The sequence below is a fragment of the Urocampus carinirostris genome, chromosome 14, assembly GCF_059441175.1.
Source record: "Urocampus carinirostris isolate Australia breed hairy pipefish chromosome 14, RoL_Ucar_1.0, whole genome shotgun sequence".
Lineage (NCBI taxonomy): Eukaryota > Metazoa > Chordata > Actinopteri > Syngnathiformes > Syngnathidae > Urocampus > Urocampus carinirostris.
In genome coordinates this window covers 28,936,993-28,951,312 of record NC_142362.1, presented here as the reverse complement: position 1 = coordinate 28,951,312, position 14,320 = coordinate 28,936,993, and the positions used below count along the sequence as shown (strand labels likewise).

At 40.8% G+C, this 14,320-nt stretch overlaps 1 protein-coding gene across 2 annotated transcripts in view; it reads left to right on the top strand.

Annotated features, from left to right (window-relative positions):
- The first annotated feature begins 744 nt into the window (after positions 1 to 744).
- The window catches only part of gpr156 (G protein-coupled receptor 156), a 34,032-nt gene continuing 20,456 nt past the window's right edge, over positions 745 to 14,320 (top strand). Inside the window, exon 1 of one of the 2 annotated variants that reach the window (XM_088352802.1) lies at positions 745 to 894. The gene's annotated coding sequence lies outside the window, so the exon portion shown is untranslated. Of the gene's footprint in view, positions 895 to 8,847; positions 8,867 to 14,320 lie in introns of those variants that run through there. The other variant, XM_088352803.1, reaches the window with a different exon arrangement.

The window sequence follows — 14,320 nt, the reverse complement described above, 5'->3', positions numbered from 1 at the left end:
TCACGCTGAAATGAGAAGCCCTTCAATTTCGTTGTACTTTTGTATAAGGACAAAAAAGACCATTCATTGAACTGCAATTCTGAGTTCTGTGATTTTATTTGTAGATATATAGTATTTATTTCATTCCAGTGAGGGCTTTCTTGCAGGAGGGTCTCTACTTTGGGATTTTTACGTTTTGCAAATGGTTCTGCCCCCCATTAATTGTAATAATAGAAGTAATAAGCAAGGCAAGGCAAGGCAAGTTTATTTGTATAGCACAATTCATACACAAGGCAATTCAAAGTGCTTTACAGAAATGGCAAAGAGACAGGTTAAAAACACACAATTAGAGAAAAAAAAGACATTGAAAATTTTAAATGTGGTTTTTAAAATGCATTAAAACCACAGATAAAACATAATAAAATCAATGAATTAAAATAAAGTAAAAGTGAAGAGTGCAGAAAGAACCCTTGACTGTAAACTGTAAACACAAACAAGTTGGTCATAGGCCAATGTGGGACGACCCCTAAAACTAAGCAAGGACACTTCTTAGGTCATTTTTGGACTAAAACAACAATCAAAATTGAGGGGACCAGGTTTTGGTTTCCCACAATTTTTGGAGCCCCCACACCGTTACTGTGTTGTCAGGTGCTGGATCCCACAAAATAACAAAGGCAAAGACACACTCCCACATGCATGCACACACCCTTCCTGTGACACACAAATACACGCCTCCCTCTGCACCGACTCTCAGTGTGCAGAAGTTTTCCTTACAGGAGGTTCTAGGAAGCATTGGGATTCCGACCAAGTGTGAGGATCTATAAAACCATGTTACCTGTCGCTTCTTCGACTAATCGCGGCAGAAACATGTGCCACGCAAGCCCAAACTGGACCAGACGTCGGTATCATCCTAAGGTTAGTTATTCTACTCCTGCAGTTTTTCTTTACTGGCTTTTTTGTCTTCTAAGCACACACTCATGAAAAATTTAGTTTGGGAATGTAACCATTATAAGCTGCCAGCATAGAAACTAAAATGTTTTGTTGGTTGTGTTATGCAACAGACAACACACAGCAAATGCTATCACGGGGCAGGCTGTCTTTTAGCAGGCCCACTATTACATTGTGATTTAGGGATGTAATATTCCTTTAGAAAACGATAATTGAAGGATTTTATTTCTTCAAAATTTGTTTAGGGTTTCACAAAGATGTCATCTGTTGCAGTGTTTATTAACCCTGTATTTATAAAAACAAAAAAGTAAAACAACAACTGAATTCATTTACACTACACTTCAATTACCTCAGGACGACTCAGGCAGACTGGAAAGTGACAAAAATAGCATGCATACACCTATTTGAATAATTGATTGAATGATTTAACATATTTCTACTTTTTGGCCCGCGGGCCATGGGTTTGTCTTGTGAACTACAGCAATTTATATCAATGTAATGCACATTGTGCTGCCCCTTTTAGTGTGCATCTTTGGCCACCAGGGGGCAACAGAACACACACAATGCAGTCACACTTGAGGAAGAGTTTAGCGAGAAGCTTGTTTGGAAATATTTTTTTGTTTTGTTTTTGCACTGGGCCAAAAACAATGAGTATTGTTATTGTGTACAATTGAACTGAAACAATAAAAGAATGCCTGAGGATATCTAAATAACTAATACAGTCACCGCTATAACGTGGTTTACTTTTCATGGTTTTGCAACCTTACGGAATTGCATTGTTGGGTAAAAATTCTCCCCGCTTATTACTGTCCAGTAGTTATTTGTTAAACAAGTGTTTGAGCTTGTAAAAAAAGGTTCGTTCTTTGGTTTCAGTTTTTAATATATTATCTATCTAATAATAATAATAATAATAATTTCCTTGTATTGTCATTCTGTGTAACAATGTACACAGAACGAAATGTCGATTGCACCTGACCCGTTGTAGCGAGCCGATGCAGCCGCAGCCAACAGAGGGCGCCGCCGACCACTTTTTAAGTCTTAGGAATGACTCGGCCGGGGCTCTACCACGGCTCACAGATATCTTAACTGCCAGTGTCGTAGGTGGTGTGTCTTGGGCAAGTACAGCCTGACGTGCCCATCCCTTTCAAATCCATTTGTATGTAACGTTCGCTTGTCCTCATGAAACCGGTTTCTATGGTTACAAGTAGCAGGAGAAGCCTCGTGATCTGACCCATCTACAGCACCTTCATCATCTGTTCAGGGTTTTTGTGACAATATGGATACTAGGTCCCGAATCGGTGGGGAAAAACGAGTTTGCTCCGGAATTTGTAGTAACACATGATGCACTGCATAATTTATTGTTTTCATTATTTGTTGAAAAAAATACTTTGTGATCATGACTTGATGTCTTTCTGTGACATATTAAAGGCATTTCTTTCGTTTTTGCATTTGATTTAAGGTTATTTATTGTAAATAAATTCATCATATCCAATAAAATAAATTAATAATGGCCACAGGTCAAATTAAAACTGACAAACTTAAAACTTAAATCTGTCAGGACCAGAATGGAAACAGGACCCAATTGCGTTACGTTTCTCACAAGTTTTATTGAAAGAAATAGGAAGGGCTGCGCCCACGATCCGGTGTTCGTTGGACGCGGGAAGCAAGTCGTTCTCGTACTCGGATTGAGATCCGAACACGGAAGTGGATCGTCCGTAGTGAGCGATGGCGTTGTCAGGGACGGAAAAACGGGCCGGTAGCCGGGACTGGGAAAGCAAGGCATGGTCGGGGTCGGACACGGGTCGTAAGCCAGAACGGGAGAGTAGATGTAGACGGGGGCAAAAAGAGGTCGTAAGCCAGGACGGGAGAGCAGACGTGGTCAGGATCAAAACGGGTCGTAGCCGGAGACAGACGGAAGCAAAAACGGGACAGGTGGGAGTCAGGGTCGAAAAAGGCTTGCCTAGTATACACGGAGATTCGCAGACAGACTGACAAAAGTAGAGAGACAGGACTGGGTTCAAATAGCAGGAAAGCCGATCTGTCAACGAGCTGGCGCCACACGGGCAGGGCCAATCGGGCGCCATGGCAACCGTGACAAAATCCTCATTAAAGCAATTGTGCAAAGTGCTTGCTTTTGATTATACTTAATAATGTTGTAGGTGAAATTACTTAAATGATTTTTTACTGTACAAACAATAAGGTGTAAATTTACAGTAGTAATAAAAAAATGTACCTACTGCTCGAATAAAAATAAAAAGCCTAGTAGTCTCACCAGGTTTTGTTTAATAAATGTAAAAAAAAGGTTCCTTTGTCAGGGATTTTTCTTGGGTTTCAAAAAGAACCCATTACCTGTGAAAAACAGGAAGTACTGTAACTTCAAGATTGAGATCCAACATCTTCTGTTCGAAGCCTCTTTTGACATTCCTCATTTGGTCTTGATCATCAAGCAAACAAACTTCACTTGACACTATAACAACAACCAAAGCACCCCTTGTCGCCATCAAGTCATATCCGAGAAGAGACTAAGGTCACCCTGAGAACAGTGCGACGGCAAATTAGAGACAATGGACTGAAACATTTAATAATGAGCCAGGATTTTCAATACGTCAATTCCATCCAGTGCCAAGCAAAAGTATTTCTTCTCAAGTACTTTCTGCCAAATTGCTACATTTCAGGCTTCAAACTTTTGAGTTAAAAAATTATAAATATTTTCCAAGATTCCACAACATATGAGACACAATCACAAAATGGAACACAATTATTTACAACATTAAAACTAAAAAGTAGGTATTGAAAAATATTGGGACCCTGTTCTCTTAACTCAGCCAACTGACTCCAGAAGTTCCCTGATGACTGCTGAATGACTAACAATGACCGACCGTGTGTCACTACATCTTAGTTTAAATGCACCCGCTCTATGATAGGACACTGGAGAACAGACAACATTATAAAGACTGACAAAATCCAAATCAGGAATGAAATACAATATTTCTCAACAGTTACACATTTCCCATACTACTGTGCGAGCAATAATATCATAAAGTTTACCTTTCAACAGGACAACTACTAAAAACATGAATCAAAATCTACAATATCAAGTGTTAGAATGGCCAAACCAAAGTCCAAACCTCAATCCTCGAGACTATTTGAGGAACGATCTGAAAAGTTATGTGCACGACTGATCACAATCAAACCTCAAGGAACTGGCTATTTTGTAAGAAAGAAAAGGCAAATATTTTAGTGATGTGCAAAACTTATAGACATACCCAAAACGACCTGTGGCTGAGATCACAGCAAAAATAGTAGTCAAGTCAAGTCACGTTTATTTGTATAGCCCTTAATCACAAGGAGTCTCAAAGAGCCGCACAGACAACAGATTGTTGCAAACTACAGCCTATTATTACACCATCCCCTGATCTAAAACCTATAGGAGGGCAAGGAAAAACTCAAAAACCTCAACATAACGAAAATGAAGAAACTTTGAGAAGGGACCACATTTGAGGTAATTCCCTTTCCAGGATGACCAGGCTGCAACTGATGTTGCAAGAACAAATAATACACAGATATTGTCGAGTTGAAATACAGGCCATTCATAAGCTATAGAATAGAAGTTTGTTTTCAAGCTTAGATTTAAACAGTACCACTGAGGTTGCAGATTGAATCTCAGGGGGCAGAGCATTCCACAACATCGGGGCCCGAACCTGTGGTTCTCTTCTTGGCTCTTGGGATCGCTAGTAGAACAGGATTTTCTGGCAAGTCCATGCATGATTTTGTATAATAACAACAGATCCTGTATTTACTAAAAGGTAGCCAATATCATGTACATTATAATACTTTTCAATTTTGTGTCTCACATGCTGTTGATTCTTAGAAAATATTTTGAGTTTTTCTATCTATGAGTTTGAAGCCTGAAACATGGCATTACGTCAAAAAGTTCTTGGGTTGGGGGACCAATACTTTTGCAAGGCGTTTCCCAGTTGACTCCTCGACTGAATTTCACTTAGCCATTCACCCCCAACTGGGCGCAAAACGCACCACCAAGCGCCCGGAGATTATCCTGGCTAAATTGCATTCTGACTCAGCTTAGAGTTTAAACTCAGAACTTGGGCAAGGTGGAATGCTTCAATATTGGCCGGATTTACACAAAACCAGCGGCCACAGATCATCTTAATCCTGAAAGTGGGGCAATTATAACATCGAAACAGGACTTGATACTGTTGCTTTGGAAGAGGAGCTCAGTCTCAATGTCATCATGGGGCAATTGTCCCCCCGCCCCCCTCTTCCTCACAGCGATGGTTGGCTTCTGGATATCTCTGAAATATAATCCTCAGTGATTATGTTGCAGTGTGCAGTGTGTTTGGAGTGATGTTTCCTTCCTGATCTGCTCGCGATATTTTATTTAGTTGCTAACAATCATAAATGTTGAAAGTCACTCTTTCATAGGTAGCATGATTTTGACTTAGTTTTTTAAAATGGTTGCAGAGGTTTGGGTTGCAACCTTGTTTACAATAGCGCTGGAAAGTAGGGATGGGCGGATTGATCCGAATATCTATATTATGTATACTCTGGTTAGGATCTCTTAACTGCACGGGTTGTAGAGGCACCATTTCCTGTGGTGTGTCTTGGGCAAGATCAACCTGGTTTTGCTCATCTCTCTCCAGGCCAACAAATATTTCCAACCGGTCTCGAACCGGGGACTGTTCACTTGTTAGGCAAATGTGCTAATTACTGCACTGTGGAAACACCTTATCTATACTATGCAGTTAATTACATCCGATCGATACTATTGTCCTGGTATCAATATTCCTCCACCAATGCCCTGAAAGTGCAGCTTGTATATGTAGATAGCACAGCTCCTCTCTCTCTCTCTCTCTCTCTCTCTCTCTCTCTCTCTCTCTCTCTCTCTCTCTCTCTCTCTCTCTCTCTCTCTCTCTCTCTTTCTCTCTCTCTCTCTCTCTTTCTCTCTCTCTCTCTCTCTCTCTCTCTCTCTCACTCAAAGCCCTCTGCAACTATTTTAGTTTAAGTCTGAGTGTGTGACTGACAGGCCCACTTTTAGCAACTCTTTCTACCTGGCCTGTTACTACATTCTGTCTGCTAAGTAGGACAGAGGGCCAAATCTGTGTGCTCACCCCTGTCAGAAGCTAAAAATGACAGAGGAAACAGGAAGCTGAGCGCGGTGTGGTCTTTTTTTCTCAACTACAAAATAGATAATGCCAAGGGTAAATAGTGTGGTAAAGTGCTCTGCTGCTGTGGCAACACCACAATTTTACCTAAACACATACAAGAATCTCCCCGTCAGAGAGCAACAGTAAGCAACCAAAAATCTTACTGTTGTTGGAACAAAAAACTGTAAATTCGTTTGTGTTTACGTACATTGATGCTTTTTGGTTAAACTCTTTTGGATTTTGTTCTAAAATAGTTTAAAAAAATATTTCATTCAATTTTGTATATCGTTAAAGTTTGTATTGTAGTTTTTTAATTTAAAAAAATGAAATTTATTTAGTGCCGACAATATTTGTGCCGTGTTTATTGTAATTATAAACTAGCTGGCTATGACATGTCTGGGCCAAAAGTATCCGATCGATATTGATCAATACTACCCCATATTTACTTGGATCGGATTGATACTGAAATTCCAAGTATTGCCCACGCTCTACTTGAGAGACGTTCAAAACGAACCATAAAGGGTACTAAATACATTCTCATTTTTTGTTTACCCGAACATCCCATGAATTGGACTGCATTTGCTTCCAAATTGGTTGCAATTTCAAGTAATTGTTCTTTCTTGATCTGCTTGAGCAATTTTAGCACTTTTTGTCTTAAAAGTTAAACCAGAACTTCACACTAACTTGAGCCGATGACGAGAGTACGTTTTTTTAATTATGTGAAAAACGATTAGGTTGCACTCTCGTTAGCGGTGGTGAGGGAATGCCAGCAAAGGAGATGGCGACTTCGAAGTACAGCGTTTGAAAATAATATTGATAGGGAGCTTAAACTCACATTGTTCGATTGTTTATTTAAAAAATGAACCATTTTGGCCGCAGAGGAAGGTAAATTGATTGCTGGGATGAGTCCTGAAACCAGGGTTTCATGGAATAAAAGACTAAGCCACAAGCCAAGGGTCGGACTGATCGAATCTCAAAAATGTTAAAACAATGCGTATATTCCAATATGATTAGGTAGTCGATAATATTGGATTTAAAACAAACATAAAAACAAATTTCTTTGATAAGATTTTTTAATGAACATTTCATATTTCATATTTACTAAACTACAATAAAATAAAATGCAAGGAGAAGTAACATGTAGTATAACACATACATAACAACTCCTGATGTATGATACAATAGTAAATCAAGTTTATCTTAGAGGCCATTAAAAACCATCTCAGGGGTGATATGTGGCCCACAGTTTGACATACTGTGCCTAGCAAAAATGTTTGCCCTACCAAGAACCTTTTTTTATCATATTACCACATTTCAGGCTTCAAACAATTTTCTAAGAATCCACAATATGTAAGACATAATTGTGAAGTGAAATCAAATCATTTCAACATTTTAGATAATATTTACAACAGAAAACTGAAAAGTATATTGACAATACAAGCCCTTCAATGAATGATGCTAGAAGTTCCCTGAAGACTTCTGAGTTGTATAATGTCGACATGAGTGACTAATAATGACCAATTGTGTGTCATTAAGTCTCAGTTTAAATACACCTGCTCTGTGATGGCTTAAGAGGTCTGTGAAAGTAAACACTGCAGACAGACAGGATTATGAAAACTGCAGAACACACAAGGCAGGTTCAGGACAAAGTTGTGGAAAAGTTTAAAACTAATCAGAGAAGCAACCAGGAGACCTATGATCCCATCAGATGACCTTCAGGCATACATAGCTGAGGTGTAACAGTCTGTGCATAACACAACTAATACTCTTAATACATTTATGGAAAAATGGCAAGAAGAAATCCCTTTCTGAAATAATACTATATTAAGGGGCGTGAAGCCACATGGGAGACCAAATAAAATGTGGAATAAGGTGCTCTGGTCAGATGAGACCAAAATTGAATGTTTTGGACGGAGTGCAAAGCTTTACGTTTGGCGTAAATGTAACACCAACATCACCCTGAAAGACGTTCCTACTGTCAAACATGGTGGTGGCAGCCTCATGCTCTGGGGTTGCTTTTCTTCAGCAGTGACTAGGAAGATTGTTAGAGTTGATAAGAATATGGATGGAGCCAAATACAGATTCTGGCAGAAAATAGTAGTCTGCAATAGACCTGAGAATCGGGCGCAGGTTGAACTACCATAAACATAAAGAAAAAAAATCTACAATGGTATTGTTTAAAACTAACAATACAAATGTGTTAGAATGGCCAAACCACAGTCCAGACCTCAATCCTAAAGAGCATTTGTGGAAAAATCTGAAAAATGCTGTGCACAAACGATCACCTTGAGGAACTTGAACTGTTTTGTAAAGAAGAATGGGCATATATTTTGGTTTCAAGAAGTGCAAAATTCATAGAGACATACCCAAAAAGACTTGTGGCTGCGATTGCAGCAAAAGCAAGTTGTACAAACTATGCATTGAAAGGCGGCTAATATTTCTGCATTGCTTTTTTATTGTTTAACACAATGTAAAATGTTGAATACATTTGGTTTCTTTTCCCGATTGTGTCTCACATTGATTCTTAGAAAACGTTTCTTGGGGGCCACTACTTTTGCAAGACACTGTTTGATATTCTCAAAAGAAACTTCTTATTTCTGTGGTCAACAGTGAGTTGGGCCCGGCCAATGACTTCAACCGGAGCCACATATTTTGTGCCGATGACGTCAACTGGAAGGATAGCAAAGGATTTTATCTCTGTCTTGTCACCCGAGGGGAAAGAGCCTCGCGATTGTCGCTCGAGATATCCTATGCTTTGCTGTTCGTGTTTATCAGTTGAGTACACAACCCATTACGACTGTAACTGATTTTCCGAAACGAGAATTTAAACATGAAGATTTGTGTTTGTAAATACTCAAGCGAGGTTCAGCATTTCAAAGGACTCTAACATACTCTTAACAAGGGGTGGACGATACTGGGAATTTTGCCATCGACCTGATCCAAGTAATGTTGGGTATGGTATCATTGGTACGGATCCGATACCGATCCGATAAGAATAATTTTTGCTTGGATTATTGAAAAATAGGTCCCTTCACTTAGTTTATAAATACTATATACACAGCAAACACATTTTTAGGCACTAACATAATTAAATATTGTCAAATAACTATTTTACTAGTACTGTACAAAAACATAAACATTACTTTTACACCTGTTTCAGAACAAAAGCAAAGAGAGTCAAACCCAGAAAAGCGGCAATGTAACAAAAATACGAATACTGTATTACAATGTCAAGAAAACAACCAAAAATCTTCCATTGCAAAAACAAAGTCTGTGAGAAGCCTTTTTGGTTCATCTGAGTTTTGTTCAGGAACAGCATATCAATAAAAACAATTACTTTACATGTTAGACTATTACCTTTCTACCCCTAAAGCAACTACCAATTTTTCTTAAATTATTTTCAGAAAAATCTTCCACTTTCTCAAATTCAAACAACCCAAAAATTTGACTTGAGACTGTTGTTTTGGTCTAAGGCTGCTTTATTTAGAAGCGAGACTAAGTCTCTGTGTGTGGATAAACAGCGGTAATGATCACATTACATTTCCGTTTTGATAAAAGTTTGCCACTCCTGGTTTAAACATATGCATGTTTTTTCTATTTTTATGGAGACGATTTGTGTTTTCACGCAAAAATTAGAGTGCGCAATAAAACTATTTACTTTTTATTGTCAAAAGGTTTGCATGCATGGAACAGTAACATGTTTACAATTTTGGTGGCAGCTCATTGCTCTCTGAAGGGTGAGCTTTTTTCATGTGTTTATGTACATTTGTGGTGTTGCTACAGGAGCAGACTGCTTGACCACGCAAATTACACCTGGCATTGTCCGTAAAAAACAAGGTCCACGCCGCTTTGCCTGTTTTTAGCTTCTGACAGAAAATGCGGTTGGCGGATACATCTGGCTGTTCAAAACTCGGAGTCACCCACTTTTCTGACTGGTAGGCTGGATGCAGTAAGCCAGCCAGTGGCCAGAAACGGAAACAGGCTAGTCAAATAGTCATAGTGTGCCTTCAAGTCACTCACTCAGGCATACATGTAGAGAGTTGCAAAGGACGCTGGTAGAGAGCGCTATCTATGCAGAGACGCTTTGAAAAAAACCGGTGGAAGAGCAAAGTATCCATCCCAGTATAAAAGTATCAATTTGATCCAAGGACTACGTAGTTATTATCGATAATATCGATATTTGGATCAATCTACCCACCTCAACTCCTAAGGTCACACAGCCTTTCACGGGCGTATCGAGGCTGAATCACGGCCAGAAATTTCTGCCCGTGAAGCAGACGCTGTTGGACGCTTTGAGATCGCCATACAGACGAGATACAGCAGTGCTTTACACGCGGCACGAAATTCACACGCAGTTGGCCGCGCGAAAAAGTTTTGCGCTGCTCAAAACTTTACACCACGGGTAACCGCGGGCGGCACACGTGGTACACACGAAGTAATGACGCGGTACAGACGCGGAACGACGTGCTACGGCCGCGGCCAGGGCGTGGTTACACGCGGGTAGGACGCGAAATTTTAGCGGGTAATCGCGGGTGGAGCACGGTCATGGCACGTTTGTTCTGCGCCTGTATCGCGGTGTTATCACGTGAATTAGCGTGTGTAACGCGTGTGACGGTCAAACGCCTTTCTCCGCGTATATACAGCGCGATTTGCCGAGCACACGTCAGTTGTGCTCGAGACGTCAAGGGGTGAACATGGGTCACCGTAGTGACCTCGTCTCAATCCATTTTTATTTCTTGACATTTCTTTTCATTTCATAACAAGATAATAAAATAAAAATGAAAAACTATTACAATAATAACATATTGGCTTCTTCTTCACTGCCATAGCTTGAAATCTTTATCTTCACGGGACTGTGTCTTGAGCGGTTATGATTTCTACAGCCCGGCTAGGCAGATTTTATATCCGTGGTCCACACGCGGAAATGACGTGGAACTGACGCGATGAGGAAGCGGAACAGTCGCCGGCATCTGTTTTGCGGGCATACCACGGATGAACAGCGGGTTGGCCAATTTTGCGCATTTTCTACCGCGGGCAAAAAAAATTGCAAAATTTTACCCGCGATACAGACGCAAAAGGCTGTGTGACCGAGCCCTAACACACCTTTCAGAGACATAATTGCGCCTTGTGTTGATTAAATCCCAGAGAATTGGATGATCAAATTTGCTGTGATCGTTAGGCTGTTTGGATCCAGGTATAATCAACTTAAACAAATATACAAAAAGGAAGTGAGACTAAGTGAAAGATAAAGCTATACAACTACTTCCATGTCCACGTTTTAATCAGGTAGCCGTGTAAAATGCAAGGCTTTCAAGGAATGTTGAAACAATGACCAGAAAACCCCCCTTGTTGAATATCAGTCCACCTTTGTTGACCCATCCACGGACACGAAGTGAACTTTTGGAAAATCGGGGCGGAAATGCTACTTTCGAGCTGGGGGGCTTTCCTGCAGGAAGTGTCAGAGGTGCTAGCTAAACTTGGATAAGTGACGAAGAGACACGAACAGGAACTGCAGACGTTTCCCAGCCATGCTACTGCATTGTTCTCTCAACAACGTTCATTTTGTGGAAGTAGGTCACTGTGAGCTACGCATCTAGTCGTATATGTTTCTGATAGAAGTTTGATACAAAGCGCGTACGCGCTTTGTTCAAAAATGAGCTTCAAAGACAATCAACGCAGTCAATTATTCTTGACACATTTTAATCACAATTGTCATTTTATATATACCGTAATGCCTTGGTTATCGCAGTTACTGGGTCAACCTTACCTCAAGACGACGCCCTTACCGACTGAGAGTATATGACTTACAAAATAATAACTGTAGATCTACAAATAAAAACACAGAATTGCAGTTGAATGAATGGTTTTTATTGTCGTTATACACAAGTACAAGGAAAGTGCAGGGCTTCTTCTCTCAGTGTAAAAAAGCTATTTAGAGAGTAACTGGCTAGCTGCACGCTGCATCGGATATTTTCACGTTGAGCTAGGTCCCAGTGATGATTAAAATTCAACAGTCCCGAATAAATAAAGCAGTATCCACCAGTAGTAACTCCAGGTCATGTGTAATGGATCTGGTGTTGGTGAGATACAGGGGTGGCTTGTCAGCATTGTTTAGTACCCTAACTGTAACAGTAGGCTGGATTGCAGCCTTGCTATTGCCTTCTCTTCTTATGCCACCTCAGTCGCTTCCCGAACCCGATAATAATCCACAGAGCACCCGGGCTGGTGATCACCATTTTTTTGCGCTCTTCTGACTTTTCTTAGAGTCACATTTATTTAATGAATTCCTTTTCAATGAAACAATCTGCTAAAAGCTAGCTTTTGCCATTTTTTGGATAGACCCATTGACTAATGTGCCCGCCCTGCTCTTTGACTGACAGCATCCACCGGGCTATTACAGTCGCGCACACGCCTGCCCACCCAACACACCTTTTCTAACCTGCCCCTGTGATTGCATTTGCTGTGTGCTGTTTGCTCAGAACACAATTCACAATGCATTGATATCAATGACAATAAAGACAATTCAGGTAAAAATCTGCGAAGCAGTAAACCGGCGATAACCGAAGCGCGAAGTAGCGAGGGGTCTATTTATCAATATTTGGATCATTCCGCCCATCCCTAATATACATTTCATTTCCAAAAATCGCAAGGAATCTGTGATCTCAAGCAACAACCCAGGCTTAAAATCGCTTCGCATAGCGGATGCAATCCAGATGCAATTACGACTTTGCAGGCTTTGGCACAGCTTTGCGGGATCTTCAACTGTTCCGTAATTGCGTAGACACCGTAAACTCAGACAATGAGCAGATGCCTGAAGCATCATGTTTCTCAGGTAAACGGCCCGCCTGAGTCACAGTGGATAGGCGGGTGAAAGCGCCGGCAGGCAGAGACCAGCTGACGTTGCTCACTCCGTGCGTAACTCCTGCGTTTTCTGTGTGTCTGAAAAGAAAATTACAGCTTTGCCGTTAGCATGCGCTCAATTTACGATGAGAATAGAAGGGATTATTTTTAAAAGTGAAATTTGGCAGTCCAGTATGGTGTACTGTTGCAGTAGTAACAGAGTGCAAAGTACATTGTGTTATGTATACAAGCGCAGTGCCAAAACTATGATAATTGTGTGTGGACAGTAATTGAATGACATTAATGACGTTTGAAAGAGCCCATCCGTGTTGAGAGAAGAGACTGGTTAAAACAAGCGCTGGAGTGAGCAGTTTGAGGTTTTTACCGCGATAAAATAAATTAAACCAAACATTCTGGGCTTGTAAGTATAGAACAATGCCGTTATAGTTTCAGGAGTTCTCTATCAAAATAGCTGACAATCATTTATACAGGATACCAAAAGGGTGAAACACAAAAGCAAGTGGAAAATTCCCAAGGCACCAGCTTCACACCAGTCCTGCAGGTTGTTTGGTAAGACTCAAGGTCTCCGTCCCAACAACCAATCAGAACACCGCTTAAAAATTGTAGAGACTGTATAATGGCCAAATACATAGATAGATAGATAGATAGATAGATAGATACTTTATTCATCCCCGAAGGGAAATTCACTTTTCCAGCAGCATCCCTAAGCTGAGAACAATCGAAAATAACTGAGAACAATCGAAAATAACACGGGAGCTGCTGGAGTGGCTGCCATTCGTGACGGCGCCGGAGAAACGATTCAATTTGAATCATGTACAAACAAACAAACAATTGAATCATGTACAAGAAACGATTGATATATTGTAGCGACGAGTGAATAAAAGAAGAGATAAATTTACAAATAAGTATATCTACTACATGGATAATCACAAGGTGCATTTGTCATGATTTGTCAACTGCCCTCACCTGCGCTCACTCGTTCAGCCCCAGCTGCCACTTGTTCCCAAATTAGTCCTCTCCTATTTAAGCAACTCATTTTTGTTCACTCCTTGTCAGTCCGTCAGCGAACCTCAGCACATGCAAGGCAAGCCCTTTTTGACTCCGGCTCCCGTCAGTCCTGTCCTGTCCTGTCCTGTATCCTGCTTGATTTCTTCCCCTGTTTCCTGTATCGATTCCCTGTCCCTGGCTTCTTGATCATCCCCGGCTACCTGACTTGTTCCGATCTCCGACCACGCTCCGTTTCCCGTCACGGCTACCCGACTTGTTCCGATCTCCAACCAAGCTCTGTCTCCCGTCCCGGCTACCCGACGTTTCCGATCTCCGACCACGCTCCGTCTCCCATCCCGGCTGCCCGACTTTCTTCCGAT